This window comes from Gekko japonicus, unplaced genomic scaffold (assembly GCF_001447785.1).
Source record: "Gekko japonicus isolate JY-2015 unplaced genomic scaffold, Gekko_japonicus_V1.1 scaffold1417, whole genome shotgun sequence".
In the NCBI taxonomy this organism is placed as follows: Eukaryota; Metazoa; Chordata; class Lepidosauria; order Squamata; family Gekkonidae; genus Gekko; species Gekko japonicus.
Window position 1 is genome coordinate 231,395 of NW_015163645.1, and position 17,477 is coordinate 248,871.

The 17,477-nt window shown below is 47.7% G+C and overlaps 1 protein-coding gene across 3 annotated transcripts in view; it reads right to left on the reverse strand.

Annotated features, from left to right (window-relative positions):
- Window positions 1–17,477, reverse strand: part of EHBP1 (EH domain binding protein 1) — a 421,934-nt gene that overhangs the window by 192,674 nt on the left and 211,783 nt on the right. The window lies entirely within an intron of this gene.

A 17,477-nucleotide genomic window follows, 5' to 3' on the forward strand; every position in this document is an offset into this window, starting at 1 on the left:
AAAATGAGGGAAGTCGATCTTACCTCACTCTACCCCACAGAGTTGCTGTGAGGATAAAATGAGGGAAGTCGATCTTACCTCACTTTGCCACACAGAGTTGCTGTGAGGATAAAATGAGGGAAGTCGATTTTACCTCACTCTACCCCACAGAGCTGCTGTGAGGATAAAATGAGGGAAGTCGATCTTACCTCACTCTGCCCCACAGAGTTGCTGTGAGGATAAAATGAGGGAAGTCGATCTTACCTCACTCTGCCCCACAGAGTTGCTGTGAGAATAAAATGAGGGCAGTCGATCTTACCTCACTCTACCCCACAGAGTTGCTGTGAGGATAAAATGAGGGAAGTCCATCTTACCTCACTCTACCTCAGAGTTGCTGTGAGGATAAAATGAGGGCAGTCGATCTTACCTCACTCTACCCCACAGAGTTGCTGTGAGGATAAAATGAGGGAAGTCGATCTTACCTCACTCTACCCCACAGAGTTGCTGTGAGGATAAAATGAGGGCACTCGATCTTACCTCACTCTACCCCACAGAGTTGCTATGAGGATAAAAGGAGGGAAGTCGATCTTACCTCACTCTACCCCACTGAGTTGCTGTGAGGATAAAATGAGGGAAGTCGATCTTACCTCACTCTACCCCACAGAGTTGCTGTGAGGATAAAATGAGGGCAGTCGATCTTACCTCACTCTACCCCACAGAGTTGCTATGAGGATAAAATGAGGGAAGTCGATCTTACCTCACTCTACCCCACAGAGTTGCTGTGAGGATAAAATGAGGGCAGTCGATCTTACCTCACTCTACCTCACAGAGTTGCTGTGAGGATAAAATGAGGGCAGTCGACCTTATCTTACTCTATCTCACAGAGTTGCTGTGAGGATAAAATGAGGGAAGTGAGAACTTCCCTGCCTTGAGCTCCTCAGCGGGAGGGTAGGATTGCAGGGTGATAGATCAATAGAAAAACAGGTGTGGAGGGGTAAATTATTTTTAAGGCAAAGTACCAAACTGAGGAGACAAAAGCTAGGGGAACCGTCATTTTCTGACAGGAGCTTGGATACCTTTACCCTTGATATGCTTCAATGTATATTTTCAACTGTAAGACTCTATGGTGGTGAAAGGTCCCGTCAAGCTGTAGACAATTTATGGCAGCCCCTTCATGGGGTTTTCGAGGCAAGAGAGTTCAGAGACGGTTTGCCATTGTCTGCCTCTGTGTAGCAACCCTGGACTTTGGTGGTCTCCTATCCAAGTACTAAGCAGAGCGGACCCGGCTTAGCTTCCAAGAACTGATGAGGCTGGAATGACCTGGAACATGCAGGTTGGAGCTCTGTGCACTTCACATAATCAACACAATGACACAATCATGCAAGAGTGAAAGTTCATTAATGCCTTTCCTTCTCCAACCCAATGCTTCTATAAGCTTAAGCTCATTTCAAGGTACCAGAAGCGCAGATTCGTTGACGCACTGAAATCTATGTTGTTCTACCAGTTCCTCTCATTAGCACATTAGACAACTCTATTATGCCTTTAAAAGCTGGTGCAAAAGACAGGGGTGTAAACCTAGACAGATCTTCAGGGTAAGACACGCCCGCTCTTAATACCTGGGCAATAATGAACTACCAGTTTCAGGCTGGATAGTTTCAGAAGCCGCCGTAATTGTACCCCTGCAATAAAAGTATTTCGCTAATTTATCTTGGCCAAGTGAAAAGATCTACTACAGCTGGAATTGGATTCTGGAATTTCAGAAGTCAGCCACACCCTAACTGGATTTAAAACAGCCGGTGAGGTTTTTTCCTTTAAAAAAAAAACAAACCCTCTCAGGCACCCATATGGAAGAAGGTTGTTTAAGTACCTCAGAACTCACAGAACTGCTTTCATCATAACCTTGGCGCTGTACTGATGTGTAACACAGTTGCGTGTCTTTGAAAACTGCAGCCTCCCACATTTATCAAAGTAGCTAATTTTTCCAGGACTATTTCCCATCTGATTATCTGGATTAAGGTTTTAAATTATGGTTTGTATTTTGGCATCTGTGCTGTAAATAGGTTTAATTGCACAAGAAACCTAGTCGTAACTAACAGATTAAGGTAGTTAAAGCACACCTTCAAAGAATGATAACAATAAAGCGAAACGATTTCACTCTTCATAAAAACAATGCAGAAATGTCACCCGGTAGCATTTCACAGTACGTGGCCAAAGGCCATTACAATCACTCATAAAGATTGATGGGGCCTAAAAGACCAAGTAAACGCATCTCGTAAATAAGCACCATTAAAACAACCAAGCTTAAAGGTGCTTACTGGCTTTTCCATTCAATCTCACAAAAGTCTGCTCTGCACTACGGACCCCACCCCATGTGGCTTTTGTAAACACAGATCCCATGATCCTCCCGCCACACATAGCCTTTTTTGACGTTCAAAGGGGACTCCATCTTCTTATCTTGCTGGCAGTAAAAGCTGACTGGATCCAACACCGTATTATTCACCTAAATCAGATTACCCACATTATAATTGTTAACAAGTGTGATCCTATTCTGTGACTGACTTTATTCCAGGATGGTAACAGATGAATTCCATGTAGATGTCTGAAGAACAGCAAATGTCACCTTGCCTCCTCCTTAATTAACCTGAGGAATTCATTGCCAGAAGATGTAGTGGGCAGTCAACAGCTTAGGTGGCTTTCAAAGGCGATTAGACAAATTCATGGAAGGTAAGTCTCTTAGCGAGGAACCTCCAAGTTCAGAGGCAACATGGTTTTGTGTGCTTGTGGACTTCTCAGAAGGGTCTCCGGCCACAGCTGAAAACGGGCTGCAGAACTAACATGGGCCGATCTAGCCGTTGTTCTTTTTTTAAAATATATATTTATTAGGTTTTCAGGTTACAGACAATAACATAATAGCTTATCAATCATAACATCATCAAGAGTCAACATTTCAACCAAAGGTATTCTTTAACAGCCGTTGTTCTTCATGAAGTGATACCCAACATTTTTTCAACCATCCCATGACAGATGAACACAGAAGTTTCCTTCTACTTTTGGTCACCACCACCATCCTGGGAGTAATAAAATTTATTTCTCACAATTCTGTCTCGACCACATTCCCAGAGCTCAGGGTGACTTTTACACGGGTGACTCCATTTTATCTCAGTGACTCTGTGAGGTAGACTGGGGTATGAGATACTGACTGATCAAAAGTCACACAGGAAGCTTCATGGATGAGGATTCAAATCCAGATCTCCCCAGTCCAACTCCAAAACTATAATTTTTATTAGTGACAAGTCATAATATCACCTACAACCATTAAGTAGAGGAGACTATTAGAAGTCTGGAGTCAACCAATAGCCCAAGATCAAATTTCAAATGTTATTAGAAGAAGGGAAGAGGAGAAGAGATTGGATTTATACCCCACCCTTCATTACCCAAAGGTGTCTCAGAGCGGCTTACAAACTCCTTCCCCTCCCCACAACAGACGCCATGTGAGCTAGGTGGGGCTGAGAGAGCTCTGACAGAAACTGCTCTTTTTCAAGAACAGCTCTTATCAGAACTATGGCTTGCCCAAGGTCATCCAGCAGGTGCAAGTGGAGGAGTGGGGAATCAAACCCGGTTCTCCCAGATTAGAGTCCACGCACTTAACCACTACACCAAACTGGCTCTCATTTTACTCCCCTCTAATTAATTCACCTGTTCACCTAATTGAGAATTGAAGCTCTCTTTATAGTCCAGTTTACCGGGTAATGGTGGTCCATTCCACAAAGTATACAGTAGAATGCTAAGTGGAGCTACACCATTTTATGCTCAGTTACTTCTACAGACTTAGATTGGCCTAACTTTGCTTAGGATTGCATTGATAGGTCATTAGAATTTCATTAAATATATCAAACTAGTAATCAGGTCCGTTGCGGAAATAAATGCAATGAGCTATAGGAAGAGGGTCTGGGAGAGTGCTCCGGCCTGCAGCAGTCGGCTGCCCCCCCCTCGGCAGCTCTGTCCGAGTGCCATGGCTAGACCACCGCAGGATGGGAGCCATGCTGTGCCGCCCGCTATTGTGGCCGGGAGGCCAGGCCTCACTCTGGGAGGGATGGAGAGCCTGCTGTCCCCCATCTGCTGGAGGCCACCCGCCCTGGCTGCCGGGCTGAATTGCAGCCTGTGCCCCACCACAGCGCTGCCTCCCGCTCCTCTACCGCCACATGTGGGGCCCAGAGCCGGTGCGGAGTTGCCCCGGCCAGGCAGACGGGGAGTGAGGGAGTGGTGTTCCTCTGTGTTGGGTTTAAAAAGGAAAAATTGGTATTTAGCAGAGATAAAATAGCTTAGCAGTGCCAGAGTAAAATAATTCAGACTCAGAGTCCATGTGTGATTAAAAAAGAATGTTTTTACTAAATTCTAGCATAGGGAAGGGTAACTGGGATGAAAATAACAACGGAGCTAAACGGCTACATCCTTACACTACAAAGACAAAACTAGAAGAGCGTTATGGCTTCTCTCTCTTCTTGTTCTTCAGAACAGCAAACAAAGATGGGAAGAGGAGCCATAAAATGCTAAAACACTTTGACACCTTAGTTCCAATCAAACTCCTAGATCAGGGAGAAATTTCCCGGGCTTCCAGCATCTAAACTAACATTGGTTACATGGGAAACATGTGATTTCCTGTGAGCAACACAAACAAACATTTAACCCCAGATATACTGAGTGTTATCAACTTGTAATACCCAACACTCTGGATGGCCAACAACTTGGCATAGAGGCCGAGGCCTTCCCCTGATGTTGCCTCCTGGCTTTGGGATTCAGACGATTACTGCCTCTGAATGTGGAGGTTCCCCTCAATCGCCAAGGCTAGTAGCCATTGATAGACTTATCCTCCATGAATCTATCTAATCCTATTTTCAAACTGTTTATTCCTTTGACCATTGCTACATCCTCTGGCAGTGAATTCCACATTTTAAGAAGTGCCCATTGAGTCATTAGTGCCCCTTTCTGTTGGCAGCAAGCCAGTGTGGGGTAGTGGTCAGAATGTTGGATTAGGACCTGGAAGACCCAGGTTCAAATCCCCACTCGGCCACATAAGCTTGCTGGGTGGTCCTGCGCCAGTCACACAGGCGGAGTCTAACCTACCTCACAGAGTTGTTGTGAGGATAACATAGAAGAGAGCAGAACAATGTATGCTGTTTTGGGTCTCCAGTGGGGAAAAAAGGTGGGGCATAAAATTTACAGAATGAAGAAGCCCACTTGCTTCTCTGCAGTGCACCATCCCTTTAAACATTAAAGGGCCACTGTGTCAATGGGCAGTAGACAGTGGGAGGGCTTCTGGAGTTCTGGCCCCGCTGGGGGACCTCCTGACGGCACCTGGGTTTTGGCCACTGCGGGGCACCGAGTATTGGACTCGATGAGCCATTGACCTTGATCCAACATGACTTCTCTTATGTTCTCATGTCTGGGGCAGTGATGCTCTGTATTCTTGGTGCTTGGGGGCCAACAGTGGGAGGGTTTCTGGAGTTCTGGCCCTGCTGGGGGACCACCTGATAACACCTGGGTTTTGGCCACTGCGGGGCACCGAGTATTGGACTCGATGAGCCATTGACCTTGATCCAACATGACTTCTCTTATGTTCTCATGTCTGGAGCAGTGATGCTCTGACGTCTTGCTGCTTGGGGGACAACAGTGGGCGGGCTTCTGGAGTTCTGGCCCCGCTGGTGGACCTCCCGATGGCACCTGGGTTTTGGCCACTGTGAGACACAGAGTGTTGGAGGCCACAGGCCTGATCCACCATGGCTTCTCTTATGTTCTTATGAAAAAATGGGAAGGGTGGGCAAATTGTCTTTCAAGTATACTTGTCCGTGATTAATGATCTTGTGAAGAAACTGCTGGCAAGCTTCCAGTGAATTCTGGGGCCTATACGACACAGAATGAAAAACATTAGGCTCCATCCTGGATGGCCCATGGTAGCCTGATCTCATCAGATCGTGGAATAGGGTTGCCAGGTGCCTTTCTCCTGCTGGAAGGGGAATTTGGGGGGGTCGTTCTGAGGGTGGGTGGGGATTTCACCGGTGCACTGACACAGCTTCAGGAAGTGACATCATCACATCAGCAACATCAAGTGGACACTCTACTTTTGGGGCAAAACTCCATGGTAGAAACAGCTACAAATCATAGAGTTTTGCCCCAAAAGTACAGCATCGCCTCCCAATGTGATGATGTCACAGGGTTTTCCCCACCGGCCAGGGTTTTCCCCACTGGCCAGAGCTGGCAAGCCAATCTCAGAAGCTAAGCAGGGTCAGCCCTGGTTAGTACTTGGATGGGAGACCACCAAGGAAATCCGGGGTTGCTACAAGGAGACAGGCAATGGCAAACCACCTCTGAATGTCTCCTGCCTTAAAAACCCTACAGGGTCGGTGTAAGTTGGTCACAACCAATGCTCCCTCTAAGCTGCGGAGTTTTGTGAGCAAAAATTCAACTTTGCGAGCTGCTGGCATTAAAGTTGTGAGCGAGCGACGTGGCTACTGCATCAACGAGTTTGCTCTGGAGCCCTCCTTCCTGAGCTAAGACAAGAACGTGTGAGCCAAAGGCTAAAAAACTGTGAGCTAGCTCACACTAACTCAGCTTAGAGGGAACACTGGTGGCAACTTGATGGTACTTTCCACTGTATCGAGGAGTTTGTATTATCCTGTCTTTTACTGCAGCCGATTGTCTATTTTAGGTAGCGATCCCAGATGACAGGCAATCTTGTTCTTTATGCTGGGGTAATATTGCTGCTGAGCCCGCTTCTTTGAGAGACAATGAAGAAAGTCTCACGCCTCAGCTCAGGCAACTCCCATAGAACAAAAGTTGTACATTAGCATTGTGACAATTAAAAAGTTAGGCTCTTTTCCTCTTAACATGCTCTCCTTCGGATGAAGGAGTATAAGCGAGGCAAGAGGGATTTGCTTTCTAGTCAGTTTGAACGGGCTGTTGTAAACAGCCTGGCAAATTGGGGGGGTTGGGGGGGAAACACAGGGACCGTTTACAGAGCCATCAAGCAGAAGAGTTAAAAAGCACTTCTGAAAAACTGAAGTGTCTAGGAATGTGACTAACAAGAATCATACCGTACAATCAGTGATGTCACTTGGAAACTGCACCTGCTTCACCTATCTCATCTGCTGTTATTCAGGTAAGGAAAGGAACAAGAATGAGGAGACACCACAGAACAGCAGAAAATCATCCCAACATGATTTTAAGAAGGGCTCGTACAGCAGAACGAGAGCTGAAGCCAACAGTCAGGTCCTCACAGAGGTAAAGAGAGGCCTGGGCCACTTCCATTGTTGAGGCCCACTGCCGAAAATGGGAGGTTGGGAAGGCTAGTATTTCTGTGTCTGTAACTACAGCCAAATTAAGAGTTAACATCAAAAGTGTAAATCTGAGGGGGGGGCAAGAATGTGAAGCCCGGGCCAAATGGCCTTGCTGCCCCCCCACCCCCGAGGCCCAGCCAACAGTCCCTACTAACAAAAGAAGCAAGCAAGACTATGGATTTGAGTATACAAATGCACAGCTAACCAACAGGATGCGTACAGATCTAATGTGTTTAAGGTCTGGGTGGCAATCTTTAATATATTTTGTGATCACAGAAAGCATCTTTCAGCACTCTTTCATTTTTTATACAACATCCTTTAATATCTCTATTTACCCATACACTAGTAGGAGTCCCCAACATTGCACCGAGGAACCCACATCTTCCCTGGTGCCCAGCAAGTGTTCTTTAAAAGTGGGAGGGGCCAGAAAGGGGTTTTTGCCCAGCAACGCTTTTGTTCGGCGACTGCTAATTTGATTAGTTGTGTAGATTTTTAAAAGTGTTGCTTTGGCAGCAGCTGCCACAACCACAGCACAAGGATCTTCACCACAGCAGCCATTTTGTGGCTACCTCCACCTCCTGGACAGCCATTTTGTGACTGCACCCACCACACGGTGTCAAAATTCCATCGGCGGACACAGGCTCAAAAAGGGTGGCGGCCCTAGCACAGACAGGGTATAAATATTTTAATTTTTTTTTTTTAAGTGCCTCAAAGGAGGATGCAAAGCTAGTGTGAAACAGTGATTATCTGGACTCACCAAGAAACTTGGGGGTGACCTCGGGCCGGGTACTCCCTCTCGGTCTAATCCTCACAGGTTGTCGTGAGGATAAAATGGAGGAGGCTCCTTGGAGGGAGGGCGGATAATAACGTAATAAGTAAATAAAAAGGATAAGCTCGCATCTTCCCAGATAATTAGCAAAAAAGGTGGAGAAAGGTTAATGCTGTGGTTCTCACTGTCAAATTTGAGGGAGAACTTAATCCTGGAAGCATGGGAGATTACAGGTAGGGAAGCTACACTTTCCGGAGAAGGTGTAGGGACTGTAGCTCATTGGTAGAACACCTCATTTGCATGCAGAACGTCCCAGGTTCAGTCCCCGGGCACCTCCAGTTAAAATTATCAGGATGTTAGTAATGTGAAAGTAATGTTGACGCACCCTGAGTGGTAGTAATACTGAGTACAGGTACCTCGGGGGGGGGGGCTCTTCCAAGTCCCGGGGGAGGAACTGCTGGAAATCAGTGCAACCTTATATACAAGTACAAGACACTTGTTTTTTAAAATATTTATATATTGGTCCCTCTTTTTCTGCAGGTGATTTAAAGTTTGGCCAAGGTCAGAGGCATGAACCTTTGGAGGAAGTTGAAAGGGTCTTCGGCTATGGGGCCCGTAGCCAGGATTTTGTGGCTTGTGGGGCAAAATATTTTCTGGTGGGGCTGCCATTATTTGTCATGGTTTCAACTAGGGGTGTGCAAAAATAAAATTCGGCCCAATTCAGATTTGGCCGAATCGGGCAGAATCAATTTCGGCCAGCAGAAAGACTCCTGTATGTCAATGTTGGCAGTACGAGCCGATTCGGGAGTGTTTCGGCCAGCCGAATGTCAATTTCGGCCCCATTATATCCAATAGGCCATTGAAGTCAATGGCGAAAACATAGGATATATCTTGGGGGCTGGAGGGGAGGGGGTATGAGTGAGAGTTTCAAGAACACTGGACCAGGGGGTCCAATTCTACGAGCCCCCAAAAAGGTTGCCCCATCCCCTCCACTGTTCTCTATGGTGGGGGGGAAAGTTACTTTTTCCCACTATAGAGAACAATGGAGAGAATGGGGGCAACCTGTTTGGGGGCTCGTGAAATTGGACCCCTCTTGAAACTTGGTAGGTATCTTGGGGAGAGGCTCCAGCAGCTACCCTGCGAGTTTGGAGCCTCTCCCTCAAACCCCCTCCCTTCCAGTCCCCAGAATATACCCTATGTTTTCGCCATTTACGTCAATGGCCCATAGGATATAATGGAACTGAATTGCCGCCGGACAATTCAGCGGCAAGCCAATTCAGATCAGAGAATCTGAATCGGCCCACAGCAGCCCGAAAGGAGCCCGAATGAGACATTTTCGGGGGTGCATTCGGTTCAGACGAACCGAATGCACATCCCTAGTTTCAACTGGCACGCCTTCTCATCCACTGGGGTCCCCAGTTCCAATCCCTGCCCCCCCGCAATGCTCAGCCAGGTCTTAGACCCATGGCCCTGAATGTGCAGCTCCAGCAGAACCAGTGCCAGCCTGTGACATCCTTGTGTCTCATTGCCTGCTTGATGCTTGTCCAGGAGGCCTGCATTGGTTGCTGGTTGACTTCCAGATTCGTTTCAAGGTGTTGGTAATAACCTTTAAAGCCCAAACTTATCTGAGGGACCATCTCTGCCTGTACACACCCCGAAGAGCCTTATGTTCTATGGACCAACATCTCCTAGTTGTCCCTGGCCTGCCCGTCTGGCCTCGACCAGGGCTAGGGCTTTTTCTGCCCTCGCCCTTGCCTGGTGGAACATGCGTCTTGTGGCCCTTTCTTACATGCCCAGGGAAATGCTGATTACTACTTTGGGGTCAGTAAACAATTTTTCTCCAGGCCGGTTTGGCCGGGGATCCTGGAGGTTTTTTGTCATCTTCTGGGTGTGGAACAGTGGTCAGTTCGGGTGTGGAGGGGGAGGAATGTGCAGGGGGTCGGACTAGATGACCCTGGAGGTCTTTTCCAACTCCATGATTCTATGATTCCCTGTCGAGATTAGGGCCCTGTGGGATCTTCTTCAATTCCACAGGGCCTGCAAGATGGACCTGTTCCGCCAGGCCTTTGGCTGAGGGAGCCGGAGTCCGTCTATGGCCTCCTTGATGTTGCTGTTACTCACCTACCAAGCCAAGTTATAGGCTAGGCAACGTCTCACAGCCAGTTGATTCTGCTGGTCTGTGGTTATTATTTTAATGTTTATTATCGTATTTTAAATTTTAATTGTATTTGCTGTATTACTAATATGATGTCATCCACCTTGAGCCTGCTTGTGAGATGGGTGGGCTATAAATACAAACAAACAATCAATCAATTAAAAAATTTCTGTTTACTTCGTTTTGTATGCTGCTTTGAGACCCGTGTGGGAGATTCATGGGATAAAAGAAAAATCTAAATATGTTTTCAAATAGAATCAGTATCTCTTGGTAGAACATAGGATAGCCAACCTGTCCTAGAATTACAACAGTTCTCCGGACTACAGAGATCAGATTCCCTCGAGAAAACAGCTACTTAATCGGCAGACTCCATGGTACTAAACGCTGCTGAGGTCCCTTGCTTTCTTAAACCCCGCCCTCCCCAGGCTCCACCCCCAAATCTCCGGGGATTTCCCAACTCAGAATTGGTCACCCCTCAAGAAGGCAGAAGCCTGTAAGACAGCCAACGAATATTCCTACTCCTGCAGCAACTTTCGCATTCTAAGGCTAATTTCGCATGCGTTGGATAATGGACTTTCAGTGTGCTTTAGCAATCCTTTGCAGCTGGATTTCCCTGTGCGAAACAGGAAAATCTACTTGCTGAAGTGCATTATCCAACGTGTGTGAAATTAGCCTGCAAGAATTAAGGAACGGGGATGAAGAAGATCCCCGTCATGAAAATGCTTTCCGGGACAAGAGAGAACCCTCACGTGGCCGGGCGAGCGGGGAAGACGAGGAGGTGGGAGAGTGCCCTGAATCCACAGGATCAATGGAAAATCTTTCATTTCTAATCAGATCTCCTTCCCACTTTCCCAAGCTACACCTTGAGTCACTGAACAGCAGGCACACGCCCTCGATCAGCTAAGCAGATTTAAAGGGGGAGGGGGGGAAATTCTCATCATACATCCTTACAGGCTGTCTCTTCCAGAACTAAACTGGAGTGCCGATATCTTATCTACCGTCTTAGCTCCCTAATCTCCACCAGAAACCAGGTTAAATGATTCAACTTTATGATGGGAACTGGGGTAGCAAACAGAACTAAGCTTCGGTGCTTGGACACTGCCGTTTCTTTGTTTACTTTTAAAAAGAAAACTGCAAATCTGAACTTTGCGTGTGTGTCTGTCTGTGTGTGTGTGTGTGTTTGTGTGCGCCAGTCCAATGACCTCTTCTGCTCTGCTCTGTATTGCCAGCAAACTCCTACCCAGGAAAGGCTTCCGGTGTTTGCCTCTCTTCTTGGCTAAAGAAACAGCAAGATCAGCCCTTAAGGGACAGGGATTCGTCAGCAGCCTCTCTGCCTAATTAAGCAGTAGTCTGACAGATGCGACAAGGAGTTCCATTCAGCTCTCAACTGAAACGGTGATATCTAAAAACACCGGGTCCTCCAGGGCAGCTGTAGATTTTTAAAAGGATCAGGAAGACATGCCAGAAGATTCCCCCTCCCCCTTCTTTCCGGTTTAAAATGAAAAACACAACCATATTTCTTTTTTAAAAAAGAAAATTCCCCCCAAAGAGGTTCCATACGGGAAAGGTAGAACGATGGGAAGGGAGAGGCAGCACTAGAGCTTTGAAGTATATAAAAGTAGCAGTAACTATATGGGGGGCTGTGGTGGCTCAGAGGTTAAGATGCTGAGCTGCCGACCGGAAGGTCTGTAGTTCAGCAGTTCGAGACCCGAGTGCAACGTGATAGGAGTGAGCTCCCGTCTCTGGCCCCAGCTCCTGCCAACCTAGCTGTTCGAAAGCAAGAAATTGTGAGTAGAAAAATAGGCACCGCTTTGGTGGGAAGGTAACAGCCTTCCGTGTGCCTCGGCGTTTAGTCATGCCAGTCACGCGACCACGGAAATGTCTTTGTACAGCGCTGGCTCTTCGGCTTGGAAACGGCGATGAGCACTGACCCCCTAGAGTCGGATTCGACTGGCTTTCGAGCAAGGGAAACCTTTACCTTTACTGGTGTGTCAAAAACTGGAAGTGGGATGCTCTAGAATTTACAAAAACTCTACGGTTTTACCATAGTTTTTGTAAATTCCAGAGAGTCAGTGGCCAGTGCTATGCCAGCACATGCTTCCCTTCCTTCCACATTTCCTCCCAAAAGCAGGATGCTGGGAGATCCCCTGCTATAGCGGGAGGCCTGGAATCCCTCGGTGTCCCAGAGCTGCTGTTTGTTACTCAGTACTACCACAGGAATCACAGTGCAGACGACACAACAGTAAAAACAACCACAGTGACATACAGCGTTATTACAGTAAAGGCAAAAGTAAAAATTCCAACGGACAAGAGAGATTGTGAGCACAGAGAATTATACGTGGTAGGAAATACTTGACCTTGACTGTTTGTTGGATGCTCTGCCGGTTTCCTCTACTGAAGGAGGGACCGGATCGCCGAAACGTGGGAATTAACCGGAAGTCCCGTCTCGTTTGGGCTTTGGACACTGTGCAGATTTTGATTAACTCTATTTATAAATTCTCCTTGGACTTTTCCCTTGTGAGGGTTTTCTGTACGCCACTTTGATCGTGGATGAGAATAACTATATTTTTGTATTGAATGTCTTATATGGAATACTGGAAATAATACATTATAATAACTCTTTGAGTATATAGTATCACTTTTCAGATTTGCCTTTATTGTAACAGTGTCGTATTTCACGGTGGTGGTTCTTGCTGTTTGTTACTCAGTCATTCGTCTATATTATTATTGCACACAGTTTTCACCTTCACCTAATAGCCTGAAACATTTCTTTGACATATTTCTATCCTGGCCTCTCCCACAACATATTTGAGGCAGCTTATGGTAAAACAATACAGTAAAATCCTATCAACAAAACCACAATCACCAGCATAAAAGCATAGAGATCAGGGCCCTGTGAGATCTATCACCATTCCGCAGGGCCTGCAAGACGGAGCTCTTCCACCAGATTTTTGGGTGAGGCGGTGGACGTCCCCCCCTCCCTTGGCCAATCTCCCACCATTGGCCTGGATCCAAATAGACATTGGGGTACCCACTGTTGTATTGTAACTAATCTAATGGACATTGAAAACTGACATCTGATTTAATCTGTTACATGGTATTTTATGATTCTTTTCTATTTTAAATTGTTATTTTAAAGCTGTTTTAATTGTATTACATTAAGATTGATGTAAACAGCCCTGAGCCCGCTCGTGGGGAAGGCAGGATATAAATAAAAATAAAATAGTCAGCATCAACCAGCCACCACAGCATGTGCATATCCAAAGACAAATCCAGATGCCCAGCCAAAGGCTTGCACAAATGGGTACATTTTAAACTGGTACTGAAAGGAGGCCAGGGAAAGGGATGTGCGGGCTTCCAAAGGGCGGGCCCGCCAGAGATCGGAACCAACCACAGAGAAGGCTGTTTCATGGTAATCCTTCTCCGTTTGCTTGGAGCAGAGCCTGCGATGATTATCTCAATGTCGAAGCATGGCTACATAAGAGGAGGTAGTCCTTTTAAGTGCCCTGGTCTCAGACTGCACTTGGAACTGGGCCCAGTAGTATACGGGTAACCAGTGAAGATCTCACAAAACTAGGGTGATGCGTCGATGCTAACTGACCCCTGGTCAAGAAAATGGCAGCCATGTTCTGAACCAGTTCACGGGACCCAACCATTTTCAGAGCTAGAGTGCACTGTAGTCATCTGATCGGGAAGTGGTCACAGGGGTGCCATCCTCCAGGTGGGGCCTGGAGATCTCCCAGAATTACAACAGATCTCTAGACTACAGACATTAGTTCCCCTGGAGAAAACTGGTGCTTCGGAGGGTGGACTCGATGGTGTTATCCCCCCCCCGAGGTCCCTCCTTTCCTCAGACCCTGCCTTCCCCAGGCTCCACCCAGAAAATCTCCAGGAATTTCCCAAACCACACCTGGGAACCCTACGTGGTTGGCAAACAGATTACTGCAGCTAGATCCTGGTTCATGAGGAAGGGCCGCAGCTGGCGAAGCAGCTAAAGCTGGGGGGAAAGTGCTACAAACTACAATGGAGATTTCTCTCTCCTTCTAGACTTTTGGGTCTAACTGCACACCCCATGTTGTGGACCGTCTCCCTCAAGGGGTGTGGTACCCCATCCAGAGGAGGCTGTCTCCTAATCCTCCCAGTCAACACTCACCAACTGACAGCACTTCGCCCTTCTTGGAATGACGATGGAGGCCCTTCCTATTGGCTAAGGGTTTAAGTGAGGGGCTGTGGCTCAGTGGAAGAGTATTCGCTTAGCATGCAGACGGTCCCAAGTTCAATCCCTGGCATCTCCAGTGAGAAGGGTGAGGTAGGAGGTGATGCGAAAGACCCTGGAGAGCGGCTGCCCATTTCAGGAAACAATACTGACCTCGATTGACCAACGGTCTGGTTCAGTATAAGGCAGCTTCATGTGAGACATTTCTCTTCATTGGGAGGTCAAAACATTAACTAGTCAAATGGTTCTTTTTAAAATATCGCATTCTTTGTTCTACCCAGGGTAGGAGTCACAGGGAAATATTTCAGTCACTGAGTAAAGCTGGGTGCCAGGATCGCTAGCAGCGGTACTGCCGAAATACATACGTCCAGAGGTCATTTCGGGGGGGACGCGGGGGAACACAGTTCCCCCGGGTGAGGTACAGGGGGGCGGGGCACATGACGAAGCCCTGCCCCCTGCTTCCGGCTGCCCCGCTTCCAGCCCTCATTCAGCCAGGAGGAGGCAGGAGAAGAGGGAGGGTAAGTTGCTTCCTCCCCGCCTCTCCCCACCCCTGCCTGCCTGGGGCCAGGGAGGGCCTTGGTGGGGCTTCCTCGCACTCCCGCTGGCCTTGCAGGTCCACCGCCGGGCCCCTGATGTCAGGGGGTGTGGCATATGCTAATGAGTTATGCTAATGAGTTCCCCTAGCTCTTTTTCTACGAAATGACCCCTGCATACGTCTTTTTTAAAACTCACTTCTCCCCAAAGAGCACATTGCAGAAGAGAGAGCTTTGCAAACAGATCTCCAACCAGCTCATCTCCGCTGTCCTACAGTAGTGGATTTATTTGAGGAACGGGCCATTTGAATACTTCCAGCAATGTACTAACACACCTCACCTCCGGTAAATATACTAAAAGGGTGGAACAGAAACACACTATTATTTTCATTCCGAACACATCATTCAACACACCCCGGGCATGGGTGGTCAAAAATCAAATTTCAACCCCAACTTCTTTAAAAAAAACCACACTTCAGCTTGGAAGTGGAACAGATTATCGAAAACAGACAAATATGAGCGGATTCACTTAATATGCCTAATATGATCACAGAATACCGTGCGTGGTTCCTTGCATTTGTTTCATATAGTAAACACGTGGCACCGAAATTCCATCTTTCCCATTTTGCGAACCGTTTCGCTAACATATGCAGACTTAAACATCCTTAAATTATTGCGCTGGAGCCTAATTACCACCAGTGGAAGGAGTAAGGTTCGTTGACACATTCCCCCCTCGCTTCTCTGCAGTCCCTTCTGACCCCTCCAAACTAGGTTGGGAGATGCCGTTATGCAGGGCTATTTTGGGGCAGGAACGCACAGGAACGGAGTTCCATCTGGCTTCCGAGTTGGCCACGCCCACTACAACCAAAACCTCCGCGTGCGTGGCTACAGAGGGAAGACCTGGAGAGCGACCCCCCCCCCCGGCGATTCCGAGGACTTCCCCAGCCTGTGCGAGGGCTGGCTTGCCTGGGCTTCCCACAGTCGTGGGGTGCCTGGGCAAGCCAAGGGAAGGCAATTTAAACTGCCTTCCCTTCGCTTCAAGGGGGGGGGGGCTTGCCTGGGTTCCTCACAGTCGTGGGGCGCCCAAGCAAGCCAAGGGAAGGTGTGGGGTGTGGCCTGATATGCTAATGAGCTGTGCTATCAGGGGTGTGGCCTGATATGCTAATGCGTTTCTGCTGTTGGGTGTGGCCTATTATGTTAATGAGTTCCTGCTGGGCTTTTTCTACCAAAAAAAGCCCTCCTGTTATGGTTGCCAACCTCCAAGTGGGATCTCCTAAAATTATAACTTATCTCCAGCCGCAAGGAATCAGTTACGCTGGAGAAAATAGCTGTGTTGGAGTGTAAACTCCACAGCGTTATACCCGCCTCCCCACCACTAAAACTACAGGAATTTCCCAACCCAGAGTTGGCAAACCTGGTTGCCGAGGGGAGAGCGAAGGGGGCATAACTGGTATCTCCTCCTCCTCCTCCTCCTGTGCGTACAGCCATGCCTATGCCAGGAATGGTGATTCCCCCTCCTCACCCATGTGGCTATCCTTTAGTCCCTGGAATTTTGTGTCTCGGGGTTGGAGAGCCCGGGCAAAGATCTGTGCATTCTGCTGGTGGTAGTTGTGATCTATTATGTTGCTAGTAGTTATGGTGCTGAGTTGCTTTCTGTTGCCCCAGAAGGTTGGACCAGAACCAACGGGTTGAAAGTAAATCACAAGAGTTTTCGGCTAAACATTCGGAAGAACTTCCTGACAGTTAGAGCGCTTCCTCAGCGGAACAGGCTTCCTCGGGAGGTGGTGGGCCCTCCTTCTTTGGAGGTTTTCAAACAGAGGCTAGGTGGCCAACTGACAGCAATGCGGATTCTGTGAACTTAAGCAGATCATGAGAAGGGAGGGCAGGAAGGGTTGCCTCAGTGCTTAGCTCTTGTGGCTCTTTCTTACACACCCAGGGAAATGCTGATCGCCACTTTGGGGTCAGGAAGCAATTTTTCTCCAGGCCACTTTGGCCGGAGGTTTTTTGTCATCTTCTGGGCATGGAGCAGGGGTCACTGGGGGTGAGTGGAGGGAGAGATTTGTGAATTTCCTGCATTGTGCAGGGGGTTGGACTAGATGGACCCTGGAGATCCCTTCCAACTCTATGATTCTGTGATCATTTATCATTTTTAAACTTGCAGGTTTGTATTACCGACATGCACAAATAATGGAAAAGTGCATTTGAAGCTAAGGTTGCTCAGCATACTCGACTGGGCAGAAAGCGACCTCTTCCATCCACGTGCCTTCCCCCTCCCACGACGAAAAGCCACTCAGTCATTTAGGACAAAAACACACACCGTTCTGATTCCACCCCATTTTATGACGTTCTCCAATCTAGCTTTCGCAGAATGCCTCCGCAAGGTCCTTCGTTCATTAAATGTTTCTTCACGGGATTTGTGACTCAGTTCAAAGCCGATTGTGCAGTTTTGAACTGATCTCTGCTTACGGCAGCAAGTTTGGGGGGTGGAGAT